The 22,342-nt window shown below is 46.2% G+C and overlaps 1 long non-coding RNA gene across 2 annotated transcripts; it reads left to right on the top strand.

Annotated features, from left to right (window-relative positions):
• Window positions 1–101: 101 nt before the first annotated feature.
• LOC125909677 (uncharacterized) lies at window positions 102–18,931 on the top strand. Of its 2 annotated transcripts, XR_007453757.1 has the most exons (5): window positions 102–216; window positions 2,934–3,007; window positions 7,105–7,351; window positions 7,665–7,830; window positions 18,262–18,931. It is a non-coding gene; the product is annotated as an uncharacterized LOC125909677 (long non-coding RNA). The 2 variants fall into 2 exon arrangements; XR_007453758.1 differs by lacking the exon at window positions 2,934–3,007.
• The last annotated feature ends 3,411 nt before the right edge of the window (window positions 18,932–22,342 follow it).

Below are 22,342 nucleotides of genomic sequence, written 5' to 3'. Positions count from 1 at the left end.
CCAACCCCAAGCAGGAGTCCCGTTTCTCCAGCCTGGAACCCCAAAGTGTCGGGTGTGGATGGCAGTTGCTGGGGGGGGGGGGGGTCCTGAGAGGGGGTTGGGCAGAGTCGTAGGCCGTCCGCTCCTCAGGCTGCTGGCAGGACCCTTCTGCCCCGATTTTCTGGCATCCCAGGCAAGGGGTGGAGGATGAAAATGTAGGGGGGAGATCGGACCAAGGTGGGCAGTGGGTTTGGTGGGGGGAAAGATGGGGATGGAGGAGGCTCCGCAGGGAAAAGACGAGGGGGGGGATGGGCAGACAGGCGGAAGGGAGGGGGCAGGTTACTCACCATGTGGGCTGGGGCTCAGGCTGCCTCCCAGGCACAGCATCCATGGCAGGATACCTCCACTCCCACCTCGTCCCGGCAAGTCAAAGCCCCCTCCCCTTCCGGAGAGACCGCTCCTACCCAGAGAGCGAAGGTGGGGGAGCCGCAAGAGAGAGTCCCCTCTCTCCCCAGCTGGAGGAGCAGGCGATGGGGGTGGGGGGCGAGGTAGTGGCAGGGGTGGGGGGGGGATGAGAATAGTGGAGGGGAAAAATTTTGCCTTGGATGGAGATAGGGAAGAGGAGCTGGGAACTGGATGGGAAAGGAGAGGGGGCTATCAAAAGGAGGTGTTTTTTATTATTTTTTTCCCTTCTTATGGTTGGGAAAGGAAAAAAAAAAAAAATCAAAATTCCGATTCCATCCCAGCACAAATCAATGTTTGCTCCATCCCAGCATCACGGGGGAGGCTGGGCCAGGCAGATTTAAAGGGGCAGGGAGAAGAGAGAAGAGGAGAGGGTGGGGAGAGAAGGAGAGGAAGAAGACACAGTGGCGATGTTAGCAGTGTGTGTGGGGGACCCAGGCAGGAAAGGATGGGTGCCGGCTAAATCTGAGGTGAAAGTAGAGGCAGGTAGAGAGGAGAATGAGGGGCACAGAGACCCCCCCCTAGGGTGGAAAGAAACCCAGGGATGCCGGCGGCGGGGAGTGGGGTGAGACCGAGGGTTGGGGGGGAGGGGGGGGGGGGGACAGGGGGAGGGGGAGGAGCCCGCGGTGAAGAGGGGGGGGCGGGGGGAGGCTGAAGGCAGGCGGGGGAGGAGAGATACAGGCGAGGCCGGGAGAGGGCGAGAGGAATACAAAGAAAGAGGTGCAGGGGTGAGAGCTAAGGAGGGGGAGATGCTGGGGGGGAGGGAGGGGGGACCCATTCTGGGCCTGCTGAGGGTTGGCCAGGAGGAGAGAAGCAGGGGAGGAGGAGGAAGGAGAAAGAAATAGATAGGGAGAGTGAGAGTGAATAAGGGTTGTAAGGGAGAGCGAGAAAGCTCTGCACAGGGAAGGCCTGGCATGGGCATAGAAATCCAGGCAGCTAGAGCCCAAGCAGAGACAGGAGGGCCGGAAGTGGTGTTCGTGGGGCTCTAGGGAGAAGGATGAACCTGCCAGCCGCTTGGACTGAAGCCAGGAAGCCTTTGGGCATGGATGCCTGTGTCCACCAAACCCACTGTCCTCCAGAAGTAACTGCTGCAGGGGGCCAGAAAGCTCCACTACTTGCACTTTCTGGGGAAGCCTGAGATGGGGCCCTGCAGGAAGACTGGCTTCACCAGTGCTTTTCCAGATCTCACCATCTTCCACCTCTGCTGACTATTTCTCCCTGGGTTGTCTCTCCGAAGGGGGAAGGGTGGTATGAGGGGTGTATTGTTTTTGAATGGTGAACAAGGGTTCGTCCTTGGTAGTGCCATGAAGACTCTGGGGCTTTGGAGCCTTTTGTAAACCTAGGGGCTAAGACACATAGACATGTTTGGGTGGGCCCTTATTGTGGTAAGCCCCCCTTTGGTCGACCACCACTCCAACCACTCACTAGAGGGGGAGCGCATCCTGGGCCTTCCTTTTTACAGACTGAAATAGGCACATGCTATCTTTCTGCCCCTCAGCTTACTGATGCATCTATCCTGCACCTAAGCATTTATGAGGGAAGATACTGTCCAGTTACATACAATGGGGTAAATAGTCAGATATACCCAACTGCTTTTATTTTCATACAAAGTCAGGCCCATCCATTTTACAAAGAGAACTGAGGCCCAGAGGGGAAAGTCATTCACTGGAGGTTACACAGCTGAGGTGGCAGAGCTAGGATTAGAACACTAGACTTCAGACCTCTGAGCCCTATAATTCTTCCCAGGATTCCATGTACTTGGGAACCTCCCTCAGACTCAGGAGCTCCGTTTTGAGTACTTTAGTAAAATAAAGAGCATGAGGTTTGGAATAAACAGGAATTACCCTTGCAATGTATTTTCCCAAAGATGGATACAAAGTTGGAGAAATGTGTATATTTTAAGTCTCCAGGGCAGGGATCACATCTTCTAAGTGCTTTGCACAGAACAGGGCAGCTGTGAGTCTACTTGGGCCAAGACTACCAAGTCTACTTGGTAGAGAGGACTTTCCTCCCTCCCTCCCTGCCTCCCTCTCTTCTTTCCTTCCTCCCTCCCTCCCTTCCTCCCTCCCTCCCTTCCTTCCTTCCTTCCTTCCTCCCTCCCTCCCTCCCTCCCTCTCTCCCTTCCTGCCTCCCTCTCTTCTTTCCTTCCTTCCTTCCTTCCTTCCTCCCTCCATTTTGCCATTTAGCAGACATTTACATAGTTTACTGTGTACCAGGCACATTGCTAGGTGCTAGAGACCGAGTATCGTCCTCATGGAGCTTACTAGCAAAAAACTAACCAACTCACTAGTAAACTAACAAGTAACTCTAGTGTAGTTAGTGCTATAACAGTTTCAAGGGGTAGAAGTAGAGAGTAGAGATGGAAACTAAGTTAGGCTGGCTCCCTAGGGAAAGAGGTATCTTAAAGGATGAATCCAGAAAGGATTCTGGAGCAAGCCAACCACCCTCGCATTCCTCACCCTCAGATATTCAGGACTTCCTTCTCCACACAGGGCCTCATCCTACTCAGCCCCTAAGATTTTCCTGTTCTCCAAGAAAAGGGAAGAATAAGAAATCTACAGGACTGGTGAGACCTGTGCCCTGTTCTTTAGGGAGAAAGGGTGGGAGGGGTAAGTGGAAGGTAGGAATTGATGCCTGCTCGGTGGAGTGACTCTGGACGGAATTCCAGGCTGCAAAGCAATGTGTAGAGCTGATGAAGCCCTGAAGAAGTCACTGGCAGAACTATCCTTGAACTTGGCACACTGTCCCAGCCCCCAATATCTCCCTGAGTGAGGCAGTCTTCCAGCCCCAGTCTGGTTTGTCCCTGCAGATCCTATAATCCCTTCTTTTAAATCAGAGGTGCTTCTTTTTGGAGGGTGCACTGGTTTGTTTTGCCACAATGTACCATCATGCTGAGGTCATAGAAAAGGGAACCAACCAGTAGAGCAGCTCTGTGCTTGGAGCTGGGCACTGTGTGTGGCACTTTACCTGCATTACTGCATTCAGTCCAATGGAAATGTAACTGTAGGGGCGCCTGGGTGGCTCAGTTGGTTGGGCATCCGACTTCTGTTCAGGTCATGATCTTGTGGTCCGTGAATTTGAGCCCCGAGTTGGGCTCTGTGCTGACGGCTCAAAGCCTGGAGCCTGCTTCAGATTCTATGTCTCCCTCTTTCTCTGCCCCTCCCATGCTCATGCTCTGTCTCTCTGTCAAAAATAAATATATATATAAAAGAAAGAAAGAAAAAAGAACTGTAACCATAAGCAGACCAGGCTGGAGGGTCTGAGAACAGGGCTTTCAAAGATGGTCAGATCTATGTCTGAATCCCACCTGTACTGTTTATTAGATGGGTAAAACTGAGCACATTCCCTAATTTTCCTGAGCCACAGTTCGTGTAGTTCTTAAGATGGCAGTGCCCTAATCTACTCCAGAGCTTATTGTAAGGATTGAAATGACCATGTATGAATGGTGTGTGTGATTGTATATGCAGAAACCCCCCCCCAAGCATACTGCTTAGGACATAGTGAAGACCCAGTAAATGGTGGCTTGAAAAATAGGTTGGTGTTATGCCAGTTTTATAGGTGAGGAATCTGGGACCCAGATGTGAATTTGCTCAATGTTGCATGGCTAATACATGGCAGTCCTTGGAGCTGAATGTATCTCAGACCCCCAAGTTGGTATACTTCCACAAAGGCAATTTGGGGACCTATTTATAAAAGACATGCTTATTGTAGAATTAAGAAAATAAAGGACAATATCAAGAATAGAAGTCACCCCTAGTCTCACTGTATAACAAACATGTTAGCGTATTTTCATATGGTTTCCTTCTATGCACTTTTTATTTTTTATTTTTATTTTTGTAGAGAGAGAGCCAGCAGGAGTGGGGAGGGGCAGAAGCAGAGGGAGAGAGAATCTTAAGCATTCTCCACCCTGCCACATGCCTTGATGTCACAATTTGGGGATCATGACCTGAGCCAAAACCAAGAGTCAGACACTCAACCAACTGAGCCACCCAGGCACCCCTATGCACTTTTCATTTAACATACTCAGTTAAATACTACATATGCAATTTTGATTCCTACTTATTTGCTTTGCATCACATAAGCATTTTTCCACATCATGAAAACACTCTTGCGTTTTTAATGGCTGCATAATATCCCACTATTTGGATGCAGCATAATTTGTTTAACCATCCCAGCATAGCACTTTTTTTTTTTGCCATTTGCACAGTTTTTGCTATTAAAAATTAACATCTTTTATACAAATCTTTGCATCTCTGATGCTTTCTTCTAAAAATATCATGGCAAATTCATAGCATATAGCAAAGCAGACAAAAACAAAACAAAACAAAACAGAATAAAGAACTGTCATGTAATCATCATCCAGCCTCAGTGATGATCACGCTTGGCTTATCTTGTTTTTTCCTCTCCCATTTATTTCAAATTTTGGGTTTCATGTTATTTGAGTATTGATTTTTTTGAAGCTGGATTCCTAACAGAATTACTGGGTCAGAGGATAGAATGCTTAGTAAGATTTTGGATTTATTTTGCTCGGATCACTTGCAGAAGGGTTATACAAATTTGTAGTCTCACGAATTGTGCATGAGAGTGCTGGTCTTATTGCACCCCGGCCTGCATTAACTTTTAGTTATAACACACACACACATTCACACAGACACACACCTCTTTTTTAACACACCTTTTGCCAACTTGGCAGGTGAAAGGGCTTTCTTTATATACATTTGTTTAATTGGTCTCTGGACTTACATTGAGAAGGCACCTGGTGACCACAGTGGAGTAAACCCTCCTGAAAAACCCCTAGGAAACACACTTGTACTTCCTGGGGACCCTAGCCAGGACCTGTGGGGTGGGGGATTCATTTTTCCTGCTATGCTGGGACCAGGGCAGGGAGGAGCTTGGGAAGAATGCTCACCTCATCCCATGGGCAGCCACCAGGGGTCAGGATGGGGCCAGAGATCCTGATGGTGGGAGCGAGGGTAAGAATGGCCAGCAGCCAGACCCTGCATTTCCTCTGTCTGACCACGGCTGGCTGCACACACAGCTCCCCTCTGCTCCTCAGATGGTGATTCCAGAATGTTCTGGATGGCTGTCCCCTGCCTGATCGCTCCTGCCTCTGGCTGCTCCAAGGTTTGGCTTGTGAAAAAGAGAAAGGATGTTTGAGAATTCTATTCTGTTTCTCTCTCTACACACTGTGAGACCAAGTTCACCAGGAGCAGGGCTTTTTAACTGGAGGGCCATAGACTAAGGGACTCAAATAAAATGGGCAAGTGGGGCATGAATATCCATTCCCCACCCCTCCCTTGGGGAGAGGACAATATTTGTTTTGTGAGATTCTGAGAGGGGGATCCATGCCCCTCTAAGTCCAGCATTTTCTGGTACCCCCACATGCCTCCTAAGCCCATTTGCTTCCTGTGGGTGCTGTGAAGGGAGCAGGTTAGTGTTGAAAACAGGGGTGGTCTTGGAGGTTATGCTAAGGGGTTGAACCTTCTGTATTATGCAGTGGAGCTGAGAGATAAGAGTCTGGGGGAGCCTGGGTGGCTCAGTCAATTGAGCGTCAAACTCAATTTTTTTTTTTTGAAAGAGAGAGCAAGAGAGTGAGAGCCAGAGAGGGGCAGAGAGAGAGAGAGAATCCTAAGTAGGCTTTGCACTGTCAGTGCGGAGAGCAATGTGGGGCTCGAACTAATGAACTGCAAGATCATGACCCAAGCTGAAATCAAGAGTCAAATGCCTAACCAACTGAGCCACCGAGGTGCCCCAAGCATTCGACTCTTGATTTTGGCTCAAGTCATGATCCCAGGGTCGTGGGATTGAGCCCCACATCAGGACCCACATTGAGCATGAAGCCTGCTTGAGATTCTTGATCTCTCTCTCTCTTTCTCTCTCCCCATCTGCCCACCCCTCTCTTTCAAAATGGGGAGGGGGGAGCTGAATTTTTCCTAGGGTGGGGTGGGGTGGGAGAAGGGAGGTGGGCACTCTAACCATCTGAGCAGTCAACGGGGCTGCACTAGATTTGGGTACATACCGATGTACCCTGCCTCACACTGTGTTTATGTGCATTAAATGACTGGCATGGTGAGCAGAGGATCAGGAGAAGGAAGGCTGATCCCAGGCCAGTGGTGGCCAGTGGATCTTGGAATCTGTACCTCTGAGCCATGGGTGGCAACAGGCACAGGATGTCCAAGGGGGAGAGAAACCAGTCAGGTTACTATCTGCCAGGGCACTGCTCTGAGTCTTACCTCAGCACTGCTGGCTCTCACAGCCCCTGCACCTGTGCATCTGCGAGGTGGGGTTAGGGCCCCCTGGGATTCTCAGACCGGTGCTGGCTGGCCCCATGGGTGCAGTTGGGGTCTTGGAGAGGCTGAGAGTCAAGGCCAGAGTTATCCAGCACATCAGATATGAAGGAAAATTCATGAGCATTCCTAAATCCCACGTTAGCACTCCATTTTATTTCATAATAATGGTTTCAATTTGTATGTAAAGATAACCTGAAGATACAGCAAATTGTGATCATTACCCACATCCCTGTTTGGCAGCCACGGGAAGGGAAGGAGGCAACCGTTTAAACCACAATGATCATACTTATGTGCATACAGGACATTCGGCTTCAGGCTTCCTGGTGTCTGGTCTTCATTCTGGACTTAGCGGTTCAACCGTCTTATTTTCCAGGGCAGAATTTCACCTCTCGAGGCTGCAACTGCTTCTTCTCACAGAACTTCCTTATTAAATGGGGAACAAGCACATGTGAAAGGCACATTCACATCTAGTTGACTCTTTCTCTATGATGAAAATAGAGAAATTGAAAAAAATATTTTAAAACTGACATCTTTGAAGTAAACTGGGAACGACTGTTCAAAATGCTGTGTGCCAAGAATAAGTGAGGGGAGATTTCCACACCTGGGAAATTTGTTTTCAGGTAAAGAGGTTCCTCCTTCTGGCCTGGGGAGCCTGCAGGGGCCCCACCCTCTCCTCCCTTGCCCTTGTGTGAGGCCTCCTTCCAGACATGGCAGCTGCAGACCTGGTTCCTGCTGTTTACACTCCAGGTTCTCCCTGGCAGGGCTGCTCTTGGTAACCATAGAGACCAGGAGGTGCCCCTGCACTGAGTGTTAGGTGGAAGAGAACAAGGGCTTTCACAACACGAGGTCACCCCCCGCCCCCCACATACCTCCCTAATGAATCTCTGTTTACACGAGCACATTTACCTGTCCCATCTGTTGTTTGATTCATAGCTTTCCAACCACCCTGGAATAGGTCGAGATGGTGCAGGCCGATCATCATGTGAGGCACGGAGAAGTTGAAGGCGATTTCACCCTTCAGTGCGGACTAAGCAGCCAGCATGTCCCTGTTCCGTGGTGTGGATCGCTCACCAAGCAAAACATGGGGTTGTATGCCTAGGTCAGCTCTAGAGTTTCTTATGTGGTATTATTTGTGATTGTGCTGCCCTCCACCCCCTACCCCTTGGCTCTGGAGGGCAGGGGCCCCAGTTCAGTGCTAAGCAAAGCCTGAGGAGCAATAAGAAGCCAAAGGCAGTCACATGACCTCCGGTGTTGTTAGCCCCTTCCCAGGTCCCCCTGGGCTACTGGGTTCTCTGGATTTGTTCTAAAATTCAAAGCTCAAGCTACTCCAGCCAAATCCCCACGCTGGTGAGGAGGAGGCAGTCAGGGAGAGGGGAGATGAGGTGTGGGGGCGCAGCAAAGCTGTGACGAGCTGGGGACTGTTCCTTATGCTAGGCTTCAATGGCGTGGGAATCTGCTGCAGAAAGGAGAGGGAATGTTGGTGGGAGGCAGACAAAGAAGCCCAAAGCACTAAAGGTTGGGACAAACCTCTAGCAGCTGTGGTAGCTACGACTGGGCTGGACCCCCCTCCCTTTGGAATGCATTTGTACTAGTAAAACCCATTATCCGATGGGTTTGGGATGTGGCCAGCTTAGGGTGAGAAGGGCAGAAGGGTGGGGGTCCCTGTAGGAGACCGGGGTAGAGTGAGGGTAAGGGGTGAAGTCACTTGACATTCAACTGTCCAGTAACTCCTCATGATAGACACGACTTGGATGTTAGGCCTGAGCTTGACCACAGGCTCCACACAAGTAGCTGGGGCCCTTGACAAGGCTGCAGGGGCTTCTTCCCAGCAGCCTCGGTGTCTGAACAGGCTCTGGAGTCTGTAGATCGTGTGTTTTGGGGAAAGTTGTGTGACCTCTCTGAGACTCAGATTTATTATCTATTAAGTTGGACATAGTCCTGCCTCACGAGTGTGAAGAGAGTTAAGCTGCACGGCCCGGGGAAGAGCCTGGCAGAGTGGTTGCCACAAGCCTGGTCCAGCAGTCCTTGCTCCGGACCTCCCCTTCCTTCCCGGCCTCTCGCTCCTGCCACTTAGAGGCCATGCAGCTAATACACAGCTCTCTGCCACAGCTTCTGGGCCAGGAGCTTCGTCCCCAGCCCCTGTGGTCTCCCAGAGCCTTTGGCTGTTGTGTCTAGTCTCCAGGACTCTGCCTGGGGCTCTGGAGCAGGAGGCTGGACACAGAGCCACAGACCTTTGGGAATCCGCAAGGCTGGCATCTCCAAGCTCTGGAGAAGGAAACTTTCCCTGCCTCTTGGCAGGGTAGAAACTGGCTCCAGTCTCTGGTCCAAATAAGCCACTTCAAGGTTTCATTCTCATTGGACCCAAGGCTAGACTGGGCCTCTCTTCTCTGTTACCTAAGAGGGAAGGAGATAGGGATTGGCTATGACCCTGGCCCTGCTCTGACCATGTAGGACCTGAGCTTGCCAGGAAAAAAGGCCCTGTTTGGAGGTGGGACGGGGAGAAGTTAAAGAGCCCTCGACTCCCTGCACCATTCTGCCAACCCTGGCCCTGTTTTTCTTCACCTGAGACTGAGACTAGGTTGCCAGTCCTGACCCAAACTGAAGCCAGTGATTTTGGGCTGTAGAGAAGTCCTTTGTCTGGCAGGGCAGACATTCCAAGAGTGCATCTGTGAGAGGTGGAGAAAAAGCCCTCAGTTAGAGGGCAAACCAGAAGGGGCTAACAAGAGAGATTTGTGCCAACAGCAGACAGAGCTCTCTAGGCGCAATTAACAAAAGATTCAAGCTCCAAGTCCTTATCAGAGACTCTCCTGTGGCACTCTTCATTAAGTTTTACACATGGTAGTTGCTGAATGAATGACAGCATTAGAGGCACAGCCAGAAGAGAAGGGAAAACAGTGGGAGAAAACACTTATGGAGAGAACAGGCCTGTGTGCAGCCTGGGCTGTGGGACAGGTGGAAAGCATTGCAATCATAAGGCAACTGTGTGCTAGGGCGCCCTGTATAGGCCAAACGTGGCACAGAGTCAGCGTCCTAGTCTTCATGGGTCAGATGTCACATATTGCAGGATTGCCTGGTTTACCACACTACTGTCTCATGGTTGGGGTGTAGACAACTCTGACCTATAGCTTTTCTTCTATTATTCTTGGTACCCAGCCAGTTGAGCACCAGCCTGTATTTGTGGGGTTTGACTTTTATTCCTATCTATAGTAATATTGTTCTAAGAATGGAGGGATCATCTCAACCCCCTATAGTGTCTTTTCCACACACTAGTCACTGTCAACCTTTTACAGTGAATATCAGATACATCACTTCTCTGCTCAAACCCTATTCTTATCCTCCCCTTCAGTCCATCCACTCTAGCTACACTGGCTTCCTTGCTGTTTCGTGAATGATACTGCGCACCTGACTCTGCCTTAGTGCTTCCTGCTGTCCAGAACATTCTGTACTCTCCCACTTCCTTCAGGCCTTTGCTCACTTACTGCTTTATCATCTTTTGCTTGACCTGGCCTGATATGAAACACCCCATCCCACATTCCCCAGCCTCCTCACCTTGTTTTGGTTTTGTTTTGTTTTCCAGAGCACTTGTCAGCACCTGCCCTTTTGTGTTTCTTTCTTGATTACCTGTCTCCCTCCACAGAAATGTAAGCTCCTCCTTGAAGGAATAGACTTTTTGGTTTAATTTTTATTTTTTTCATTTTTTAAAAGTTTATTTATTTATTTATTTTGAGAGAGAGTAAAAGAGAAAGAATATCAAGCAGGCTCCACACTGTCAGCATGGAGCCTGACAGAGGGCTTGGGCCCACAAACCATGAGAGCATGACCTGAGCCGAAATCAAGAGTCGGACGCTTAACCGACTGAGCCACCCCTAATTTAATTTTTAAAAAGATTTTATTTTTAAGTAATCTTTGCACCCAGTGTGGTGCTCAAATTTACAACCCAGAGATCAAGAGTTGTACATTCTACTGACTGAGCCAGCCAGGTGCCCAGAGGAATAAGTTTTTAAAAACTCACTGTTGGGGGTGCCTGGGTGGCTTAGTCGTTTGAGCATCCGACTCTTGGTTTCCTGTCAGGTCATGATCTTGTGGTTTGTCAGTTCCAGCCCTGCATCTGGCTCTGCACTGACAGTGCAGAGCCTGCTTGGGATTCTCTCTCCCCTCCCCCCGCCCCCGCCCCCCGCCCCCCCTCAGCCCCTCCCCCACACTCGCTCGCTCGCTCTCTCTCAAAAATAAGATAAATATTAAAAAGAAATAACTCACTACTATATCCTTAGCACCTAGAGTAGCACTTGGCACATAAGAGGTGCTGAATAAACATTTGCTGAATTAATAAGTCATGAAGATTTTGAAAACACCCCTCTTGCAGGGTGTTCCTGGCTGCCATACTATGGTTAGTCCTCTGCAGGGGCTGAGAGGTGGCCATTGGCAATCTGCCTGTGTTTGCCTATCCATAAGGGTGTTACCAAACAAGGGGCCATTGCCCAATGCCCAGTAAGCCAAACACCCGCACGGATTTTGTGGCACAACATCAGACACTTCCCTCAAGCTGCCTGCCCTTCACAGTCTCCCAAGAGGAGGCCGAGTCTTTCTCTAGCTTGTTCCTACCCCCGCCATTCCCAGGGGCTGCTTCTGGAAGGTCTGGCCATTCTTCCTGCTCCTCTAATCATCAGCCTCTTCTCATGCTTCCTCCTCTCTCAGGGTCAGTGACTCCTGCTCACCATTCCCAAACATTTTTTCCCTTTCATTCCTTTTTTTTAATGTGTATTTATTTTTGAGAGAAAGAGAGTGCACATGAGAGGGGGAGTATCAGAAAGAGGGAGACAGAGAATCTGAAGTGGACTCCACACTGTCAGTTCAGAGCCCCGAACACACCAACCGTGAGATCACCACCTGAGCCACCCAGGCGCCTCTTCCCTTCAGTTTCAAGACACACTTACTTTGCCTCTTGCCTCTCTGGCTCCTTTTCAGCTTTCTTTTCCTCTTCCCACCCCTAAAACAGAAGGATTTCTGTGTCAGTCTGGACCCATCCAGGAAAATGAGCCCACACAAGGCACTCCATATAGGCTGTGTGTGCAGGGAATGGCTAGTCCAGTGTTGGAGGGCTGGAAGAGCAAAGGGAGGCACTGTGGTGACCAGATGTGGTGACTACAGGAAGCACTATTACCCCGGGCTGGAGGAACAGAGAGAAGAGGTGGTGTCACCAGAACCCCTGGGCCCAGAGGAGCAGCCTCCCAAACCACAGAACAAGGAGGCGCTGTGACTCCTGTGTGGGTCTTTGGTGGCATGCACTTGGTGACCATGCTGGTGTCTCTAAGGAGGTGCCCTTCAGTGGCTGTTAACGCCTAAATTGGGAGCCAGAGCAGGGCGAGCTACAGCTCCTAGGCCAAGTCCGGCTGCCACCTATTTCTTTATGACCCGTGAGAATCTTTTTTTTTTTTTTTACATTTTTATTTTAAAAAAATTTTTTTTAAGTAAGCTCTATACCCAACATGGGGCTTGAACTCAGAACCCCAAGATCCAGAGTCACATGCTCTACCGACAGAGCCAGCCAGGTGCCCCAAGACTGAGTCTTTATAAGATTTGTGATCATTTTCCTCCTCTTTCCCTTCCCAGAACCATCATCTGGGGTTGAGCCACCGTTACCTTTTGCCTAGGCTACAAATATGGCCTAATTACGGACACTACTCCACGTGAGTTTCAGTCTAGTTCACCCCCTCATAGTCACCACGTTCATCTTTTGAATCATCATGTTCAAAGTTCCTCCCAGCTTCCTTTCGTATGGGTTGGCCAGGCATTTACAGCTTTCCATATAGTCCAAATGACTACAATTTGGTTTCCCAACTTCGTTTTCTATTTCTTCCTTTCCTATACTTTGATATACACCTTTCCCCACCCAGGTTCTGTGCCCTTTACACTCTCCCCTCTGTGGGAATGGCTTTGGTACCTGTGAAAATTAGTTCAGCTATGAGTGACCGAAAACCCAGTGTAAGGGGCCTGTTGAGATTGTACTGGATCCCCTTGGACCTGTTTATCATTTCCCACAGCTTCTGCATATGCAGAGGGCCTGGGAGCAACCTTTAGCTTGAACTAGTGAGGAAGGACAAAAGCCCAGTCCCTTGTCTCAAATTAAGACAAACTCTGAGGTGTAATTTGTGCTCCGGAGCTCCCTTTCAGGATAAGCCTGAGGCTGGCACTTTGCTTGAAAGCACACCCTTGTTTTCCCCTTTCCTGTCTTGCTTCCCACACTCCCTTACTTGTTCCTCCTGGGAACATTTAATAGTTCACTTGCAAGTGAAGCCTGGTCTCAGGATCTGTTTCAGGCAGCCCACCCTAAGACATAAACACAACAGCAGCTTAAACAAGACCACGGTAGGTCTCATATGGTCTTTATGATTTTCATGGATCCGGACTGATTCAACCCTATAGTGCAGCATTCTCAATGTGTAGCTTCCTCTTAGGTCAAAGGTAGCTGCTCCAGCTCATTATTAAGTTCACATTCTAGCCAGCAGGAGGGAGAGAAAGAAAGGAAGAGCATGCCCCCTGCTTTGAAGAATACTTCGTAGAAATTGAATACCTCACTTCTGCTATATCCTTTTATCCAGAACTTGGTCATGTGGCCATGCCTGGCTGAAAGGGAGGCTGGGAAATGTAACCTTTATTCTGGGTGCCCAGTTGCGCAGCTAAAATTTTGGGGGCATGATTACTGATGGAACAGATATTAGGGGACAACGAATCATCTCAGTTACTCCCTCCTTCTTATCTCTGCCTGTCCAGATTGTTCAAAAGTCAGTACAAATGCCATTTTCTTCATGGATCCTTCTGTTAAGAAACAAAATTCAACTGAGTAAATTTGAAGATCGAATTGGCTTATTGAAGGATTCATGAATCAGGCAGCATCTCATCTAGCAAGTAGAGGAGAGCTCCACTGAGCTAAACAAAAGAAGGGTTTTCAAAGGCATAAGAAAAAAAAAGAAAGGAATTTATTAGCAAGGAGTGCATTGTTTAGGCAATGTTGCCCTCCTAAAGGGAGGGGAAGGGAGCCATCAGGAAATTTTCTAGTATTGGCCAGGAAATTCTTTGTTGATTGGTTAAACATTACATTCCTGGAGGGTTAAAAGTGCAGTTAGGTTAGGCTTTAAGTCTTGGCTTACTGACTTGGGGCCTTAACCTGATTGATGCCCTTTGGGTCCTGTGTTTTGTTTTGTTTTTTAATGTTTATTTATTTTTGAGAGAGAGGAAGAGAGAGAGAGTGCAAGCAGGGGAGGGGCAGAGAGAGAGAGAGGGAGACGGAGAATCCCAAGCAGGCTTCACACTGCCCAACGTGGGGCTGGAACTCAGTAACCATGAGATCATGACCTGAGTTGAAGTTGGACACTTAACCAACTGAACCACCCAGGTGCCCCTGTGGTTTTCTTTTTAACGTAGCCCTACTTGAGGATAAAATTACTCTTTTTTCCCTCAACAAGAGTGCATCTCTGGGGGGTGGCTGGCTGGCTCAGTTGATAAAGCATGTGACTTGTAATCTCAGGATTGTGAGTTCAAGCCCCATGTAGGGCATGGAGGCTACTTAAAAAAAAAAAGTGCATCTGTCATACCTTGTCTTAATGAAAAGATATTTTATTTTCCCAGGAAGTAGAGATGCTTATCTTACTTTTAGTAGCTTTTATTACATACCTTAATTAGAATTCTTAACCCTTAGAAACCTTAATTTCTAAGTGAAAACTAATAAGTAAGTGGGACACCTGGCTGGCTCAGTCGGTAGAACATGAGACTCTTGATCTCAGGGTTGTGCACACTGGGCATGGAGCCTACTTAAAACAAACAAACAAACAAACAAATAAATAATAACAACCACTAAAGAAGTAAGTAATTGTGAACTGCCTGTTATACTGATGAGGTTTTGGGGTGATGGTGGGGTTTGGAGCTATTGACCAAAAAAAAATTCTTGATGTCTTTGGTGCAAAGATTTTATTGAAGTGGGGATGGGGGAAGTGGGAGGGGAACAAGAGTTACCCTGGGGTTGTGGAGAGTGGCTCATTATATACTATGGGGCTGGGGGAGGTAAAGACAAGAGGAAGTTTCCAAAGAAACTTTCATATGCTAAAGACTCACAGATTATTGGAGGCCTAGCTATTGTCAAGCTAAGGTTGTTTTTCCCTCTAGCAAAGCATTAACATTAAGACAGTAGGGAGTTCCTGGAGAAATGTTTTACTCTGCCTGCCTCAAGTATTTGTCAATGGGCTGCAGGTTACAAGGAAATTTAATTTTATCTGCCATTTCCTTCTTGCCTCTGTTCCCCACATCACTATGGAGGGGAGGGTGATGTTGGGGTTCCAGGAAACTGAGTCTATAGGTTTCTGGAGATTAGGCTATTGATAAGATTGCCTTTTTCTTATAATTTACCAAGACATTTGTAAACTGATGGAGACTCTGTCAGTTTAACCATTTGTTTTCTTTCTTTTCCTTTGTTTTGGGCAGCCAGGAGTGCCTGAGGAATACCATACATATTCTACCTGGGGGGAGAGAGAGTGGTGTGCTAGCTTGTACTTTGTCCTCAGCCCGCCTTATGCTCCCTCACCAATACCAGCATTCTTTAAATTTGCAAATGTATAAATACCTTTCATAATTTTTAGAAGCATTTGTCTTTTAAAATTTTTCTAATATAGCACTAACACATCCCAATATCTTTTAGTTTCCCTGTAATAAGAAGTCAAAAGTAGATAGCCTATGTTCAGTAATTATGATGAAGTTTTGGTGTGATGGCGGGGGGGCGGGGGGGAGGGTGGTTTCATGGGGTCCAGAGCTGATGGTCAAGAAAGAATTCTTGAAGACATCTTTGGTGCAAAAATGGTGATTTTATTAAACCATGGAGACAGGACCCATGGGCAGGAAGAGCTGCACTGGGGTCGTGAAGGGTAACTCATTATATACCCTCAGGTTGGGAGGGGGTCAGGGATTAAGTAAATCTCTAAGGTATTTTGGAAGCAAGGTTTCCTGGACCTTGAGGGGCTAGCTGTTGCTAGGGAAATACCATTTATCACCATTTAATAAAACCCCAGTCATGAGACCCCTCAGATGCATATGGGGGGCATGGGGCATAAACTTGGAGCTTGATTGCCAGCATATATCCTGGGGCAGTTGAGATAAAGGAAGTTGATTTACAGGATTCTCAAGGTTGGAACAATATTAAGCCAAAATTCTCTTTTGCCCCTAGCAAAGTGTCATCTTTGAGGCGGCTGAGCTCCTAGAGGGAGGTCAGTCACTCTGTTGGTCTCAAGGACTTGTCAATGGACTATAGGCAGTAAGGGAATTTAATTTTTCATTTGCCTTAGTTTCCCACATCACCATGGTAAGCACTTAAACCCCTTTCCTTTGTTCTTGGGTAGCTAGGAGTGTCAGAGGAATATCACACGGATTCCACCTGGGGGTGGGGGGATGGGGTGCCAGCCTGTATTTTGCCCTCAGCTTGCCTCATGCTCCCACATCAATTAATGATTTATTATTTTATCTTCTTGAGAAATGGTCCTGAGATGGGAATATTCAATGATGTTAAATGAACTCACCACTTAACTTTTAAGTTTTAGGTTAGCAAAGATTTTAGGTTACTAAAAAGATTTGGGGAAACTATTTAAGTAGACATAAATATTGCTGAAAAGTTCATTGATAAACTTTTATGTTGCTTACATCTATTTAATTCACTTGTTTTTAAGAATTGTTTAGGTTACTGTGGTGCCTGGGTGGCTCAGTCGGCTAAGCATCTGATATTTGATTTTGGCTCAGGTCATGATCTCATGGTTGTGGTACTGGGCCCCCCACCCTCCCAGTCAGGGTCTGCTCTGACAACTGTGGAGCCTGCTTGGGATTCTCTCTCTCCCTCTCTTTTTCTGCCTCTCCCCTACATGCACACACATGCCTCTCTCTCTCTCTCTCAAAATAAATAAACATTAAAAAAAAAAAAAGAATTATTTAGGGCACCTGGGTGGCTCAGTTGGTTGAACATCTGACTTCAGCTCAGGTCATGATCTTGCAGTTCACGAGTTCAAGCCACACATCGGGCTCGCTGCTGTCCCCCTCTCTCTGCCCCTGCCCTGCTTGCACTCTCTTGCTCTCAAAAATAAATAAATATTGAAAAAAATAGAATTGTTTAAATTACATACAAAAGCTTTATTAAACATTAGACAAAATCAGTCATTATCCCAAGCTATTTTTTTGGAAGATCTTATAAGAGATAACATGAAATTATTTGGCTAATAAACTCAAGTGGAAAAGAAGTTTTATATTTGACGTTAACCCTAAAGACATGCCTGTTTTAATTAAACCACTGAGCTTAAACTTTAATTTACTGAAGATTATCCTAGATCACGTGAACTTGAAAGACATTTGGATTAGTTTCTATCTTTTTGAGAATTTTATTTTATGTTTAAAAATTTTTTTTAACATTCATTTAATTTTGAGAGACAGAGCACAGGTGGGGGAGGAGCAGAGAGAAAAGGAGACACAGAATCCGAAGCAGGCTCTAGGCTCTGAACCATCAGCACAGAGCCCGGCATGGGGCTTGAACTCATGAGCCACGAGAATCATGACCTGAATCGAAGTCGGATGCTCAACTGACTGAGCCACCCAGGTGCCCCTTTTTGAGAATTTTAGAACCTTCCAGTCTTACAAGCGCTTACTTTCAAACCAACTAGAGCTCTTTAGAAATTAATTTTAGTAATGCCATCCAGAGGTAGAACAAGACCTCACATGTACAACATATGTTTATAGACAAACACACAAACACATAGACAGATATAAAGACCTTATAGTTACTAATATTTGTGGATAAGATTTTTGAAGATTTGTATGTGTCTTTGGACAATGAATCTTAAGGAGGCTGTGCTAGCATTTGGAGACCACAGCCCTTTTAGAAGTTTGTGTTTTAAAAAGGCCTTTTCCCTCTTTTCTCCTTCAGTCTCAGGTGATTGTGGGCTGTGTTTACATATCCTTTTTTTAAAAAAACCTTTTTTAAAAATGTTTATTTATTTTTGAGAGAGACAGAGACAGAATGCGAGTGGGTTAACAATGCGAGTGGGTTAGGGGCAGAGAGAGAGGGAGACACAGAATCCGAAGTAGGCTCCAGGCTCTGAGCTGTCAGCACAGAGCCTGACACGGGGCTAAAACTCACGAACTGTGAGATCACAACCTGAGCCAAAGTCGAAGCTCAACTGACTGAGCCACCCAGGCGCCCCTGTGTTTACATTTCAAAGACGTGATAATGGATAGAGAAAGAATAGAAGTTCTTCAAGAATGACTTTGGTTTGCTAAGGCCAATGATTTCCAAGTCTTTTGCATTCAACAAGGGAAGTTTTGGGATTTGTAAAGAAGTAGGTGAATTTTGAATTGCCTCCTAGAGCTGATTTTTGTTTTGTGAAAGATTTGTTGCTCTCACATCCTCAAAGAATCGGGTTGTAATTTAAATGATATCATCCAATGACATTATCTTCAATTTGCTTCTTTCCCTCTGGGTACCTAATTTTAATTTTAAATATTTCAGGCAATATTGAATAACCCTGCTTGGATCCAAAAAGATGGTGCAAAGGATATTAACTTCTCAAAACTCGGAGTCATTTCCAAGGATAGCCAAAAGAAAGAACCAACAATCTGCTAATTCCAAGCCAGCAGAAAGCCAAGTCCAGTTATGCAAACAAGAAGGCAATAACTATTGTTGGGAGAGAAAGAATAAATAATGGGTCTGGATTTGCAAAGGGAGGGATGTGACATTTTATTTTCCTCTCTGGACTGGGTGCTCCAGACAGAAATTCAGAAGAATTGATTCTGGTAAGCATTTTTACCTTTGGCTGGCCTTTGCTAGTTTTTCTAGGATCCCCTCTGAAAGATCTGGTATCTACCAGCATATTCCCTTGGCTGTTTAAAGGAATAATATAGCAGTTTACCAGGAAATCCTTCAGTTTGGACAACACTAGAAGGGGTTCAAATGAGGCATCCCTTGAAGGTAGATATGGGGGTGTCTGTAAAGCCATGAACTTGGCAGATTTTTGTTTATGGTTGTGTAGTCTTTTCAGAGTGGAAAAACAAATCAGACAATGAATACTTGAAGGAAGGAAGAGGGGAGCAGTCTTTTCCCTTATGTGCCTTTTATATCTTTACTTTTTCTTTAGCCTTTTGCAATGAATCTTTCAATAAAACTGCTTTGGAATTTTGAAGTCTTTGGAGGAGTGTGCTTGCCAATTTAAATGGGTATTCCATTCTGTTTAATTTGGGAACCCTTGCTTTCAAGTGCATGTCTTAAATGATGGAATTGAAACGTTCCCCATAAAGGCCATTATAATTCCATGTTATTTTTAGTAAAAATTTCCATCTTGCTAGACATCCACAGATTCTAAAATGCTGGTCCTTAGACACAAAATAAGCAGGTGTGCCAGATAGGAGCTGGCCATGGAGGGGCGTTGGGATTTGTGGGGTGTTTATAGTGTGCCTCATTACATGGAAACTTTCTTGAGATTGGCAGATGACCTAGTGTCAATCTAACCCGTTTAATCAGCTTATCCTAACATGGGAGTCTGAGTTAGGTGACAAGTGTTCTAATAGCTCTTAAATGCCCAACCTGAGCCCACCAAATTTTGCAGCTTTTGGCCTCTGAGAGCCCCACTAGTGGTGGCTTTTATTTACACAAAACAAGAGAAGCAAACATGTGCAAACAAATCTTAACTCACCTCAGTCACCAAAACATGTCATTCAGACTGTCCAAGAGAAGACCATGCAATTGTGAACGTAGACTAACCCAGCTGACTCCATTATGAAGACTACAGACAGGAAATGGGGAAAGGGCTAATGCAGCAAACCCCAGTAAAGGGTAACTCTGGGCTGGAACTAGGACAGGGTCCCAACGTGGAATTATGGACTGAACCAAGGGTTAAGGAATGACACTCTGTTAGAGGCTCCTGTCAGTCTACATTGACCCGTTAATCCTGGGCTGGAAAGCCAATGAGATCGGTAGCCCAAACACAACAAGAGGATTTGAAACCCAGAGGACTTACCAACGGCCTCATTGGGAGAAAGACTGAACTCAAAATGTTTCCTGGGGCACCACCCCTGTGTTTCTCATTGTCCTCAAATGCTGTCACAAGTTTGCATTAGATCTCAATGCTGCTGCCAATCTGTTAAAATACAAAATTCAGGGGTGCCTGGGTGGCTCAGTCGGTTGAGTGTTCGACTTAGGCTCAGGTCATGATCTGACGACTTGTGAGTTCTAGCCCCTCATCAGGCTCTGTGCTGGCAGCTCAGAGCCTAGAGCCTGCTTTCGGATTGTCTCTCTCTCTCTCTCTCTCTGCACCCCCCTACCCGCTCTCTCTTGCTCAAAAATAACATTAAAAATAAATAAAATAAAATAAAATAAAATAAAATAAAATAAAATAAAATATAAAATTCAGCTGAGTGAATTTGAAGACCTTATTAGCTTTATTAAATGATTCACAAATGGACAGCATACCATCTAGCACGTAGAGGGGGCTCTGAGGACAAGTACAAAATGGAAGGTTTTTATAGGAAGCAGGGTGGGGCAAGAATGTTGCTAGCAAAATAAAAGAATTGTTTCAGGCCTGATAGCCTCCCCATAGGGGGACGAGCAGGGGGTCTTATCATGCAGATTACCTCAATTTGGTAGGGGGCAGAGAAGGAGAGAGCCCAGGAGGCAGATTCACTGATACTGATCAGAAAACCCCTGACTGATCTGTTAAGATTACATTTCTGGAAGAGGTTAAAACTCCAGTTAGGTCAGGTATTAAGCCCTGGTTTGGGGACTCGGCCCAAGTGATGCCATTTGGGACCTGAAGTTTTCCCAAGTGATGCCATTTGGGACCTGAAGTTTTCTTTCTAACAGTTCCCTGAACTTCAGTGAAAAGTTATCAACCCCTGAGCAGAACCTCATGGCACTTTGAGTGTCCCTCACTTGTGGTACTTATATTTTGCTACTTTGCTTCTTTGTTATTTGCATATGCATTTCCCAGGAGATTGTAAACATCTTTAGGGGAGATGGCAAATTTCAATGAATTTCTGGCTTGAAGCTAGTAATTCTCCAGTTCCTATACCCTGGAAACGAGGGTTTGGAGTCCAGACCACTCTGGCTCAAAAGCAGGCTTGTTTTGCAGCATTCATTTGTGTATCCTAGGGAGATTAATTGGTGCTTTTTCTCTGCCAGGCTCTGTTAAAGCTGCTATAGACATGGCAGAGGACAATACAAATAAGGGCCCCACTCTCTTGACGGTCATAAAGCAGGAGGGTTAAAAGCACACACTTCACAGCCAGATTACTTGGGCTTGTATCCTAGCTTCACTGCTTACAAGCTGTGTAACCCCTGGGCAAGTTACTTTGCCTCTCTGTACCTGAGATTCATCCTCTGAAACATGAAAATGTTCATAGTGCAGCTATTCAGGATTACGGTGAGGATTAAGTGAATGTACATGTGTAAAGAGCTTACAACAGTGCCTGGTGCAAAAATAATTGCTACATAAGCATTACTTATTATTATGAGTTCTGCAGAGCTTGTGTCCTAGTAGGGGAGGTAATAAAGAAGAAGAAATATTAGGCAGTGATAAGTGCTATGAAGAAAATAAAAGATTTGCAAGGACGTGGAGAAAAGGAATCCTCATGTGCTGTTGGTGGGAAAGAAAATTGGTGCAGCCACTGTGGAAAACCGTGTGAGGTTTCTTAAAAAATTAAAAATAGAAATACCATATGATCTAGTAATTCCACTACTGGGTATTTCCCCAAAGAAAACGAAAACACTAATTCAAAAAGATATATACACCCTTATTTTATGGCAGCATTATTTACAGTAGCCAAGATATGGAAGGAGCCCAAGTGTCCACCAACAGATGAATGGATAAAGAAGATGTGGTATATATACACAATAGGATATTACTCAGCCATAAAAAGAATGAAATCTTGCCATTTGCAATGATGTGGCTGGAGCTAGAGAGTATTAATACGAAGTGAAACAAGTCAGTCAGAGAAAGACAAATACCATATGATTTCATTTATGTGGAATTGAAGAAACCAAACAAACGAACAACCAAAGGAAAAAAAGAGACAAACAAAAAAACAGACTTAAATACAGAGGACAAACCGGTGAGTGCCAGAGGGAAGGTGGGTGGAGGGTGGAATGGGTGAAGGGGATTAAGAGAACACTCAATTATCACCAGGAACATTGAGTAATGTATAGAATTATTGAGTATTACATTGTACACCTGAAACTAATATAACACTGGATGTTAATTATACCTAAAAAAAGAAAAAAGAAAAGAAAAGAAAAGAAAAGGAAAAGAAAAGTGGAGAGCCTGGGTGTCTCAGTCAGTTAAGTATCTGACTTCAGGTCATGATCTCATGGTTCGTGAGTTTGAACCCAACATCAGGCTCTGTTATGACAGCTCAGAGCCTGGAGCCTGCTTCAGATTCTCTGCCCCTTCCCCTGCTCACACTCTGTCTCTCTCTCTCTCTCTCTTAAAAATAAATAAACATTTAGAAAAACTAAAAAAAGGAAGAAAGAAAGAAAAGAGAATGGTAGGAGAAGTGGTTCTGAGGGTCTACCTTGTGCCGGATGATCAGGGAAAGTCTCT

The sequence above is a fragment of the Panthera uncia genome (assembly GCF_023721935.1).
Source record: "Panthera uncia isolate 11264 chromosome B3 unlocalized genomic scaffold, Puncia_PCG_1.0 HiC_scaffold_1, whole genome shotgun sequence".
In the NCBI taxonomy this organism is placed as follows: domain Eukaryota; kingdom Metazoa; phylum Chordata; class Mammalia; order Carnivora; family Felidae; genus Panthera; species Panthera uncia.
The sequence above is the reverse complement of the archived record's forward strand: the minus strand, read 5'-3'. Positions and strand labels throughout refer to the sequence as shown.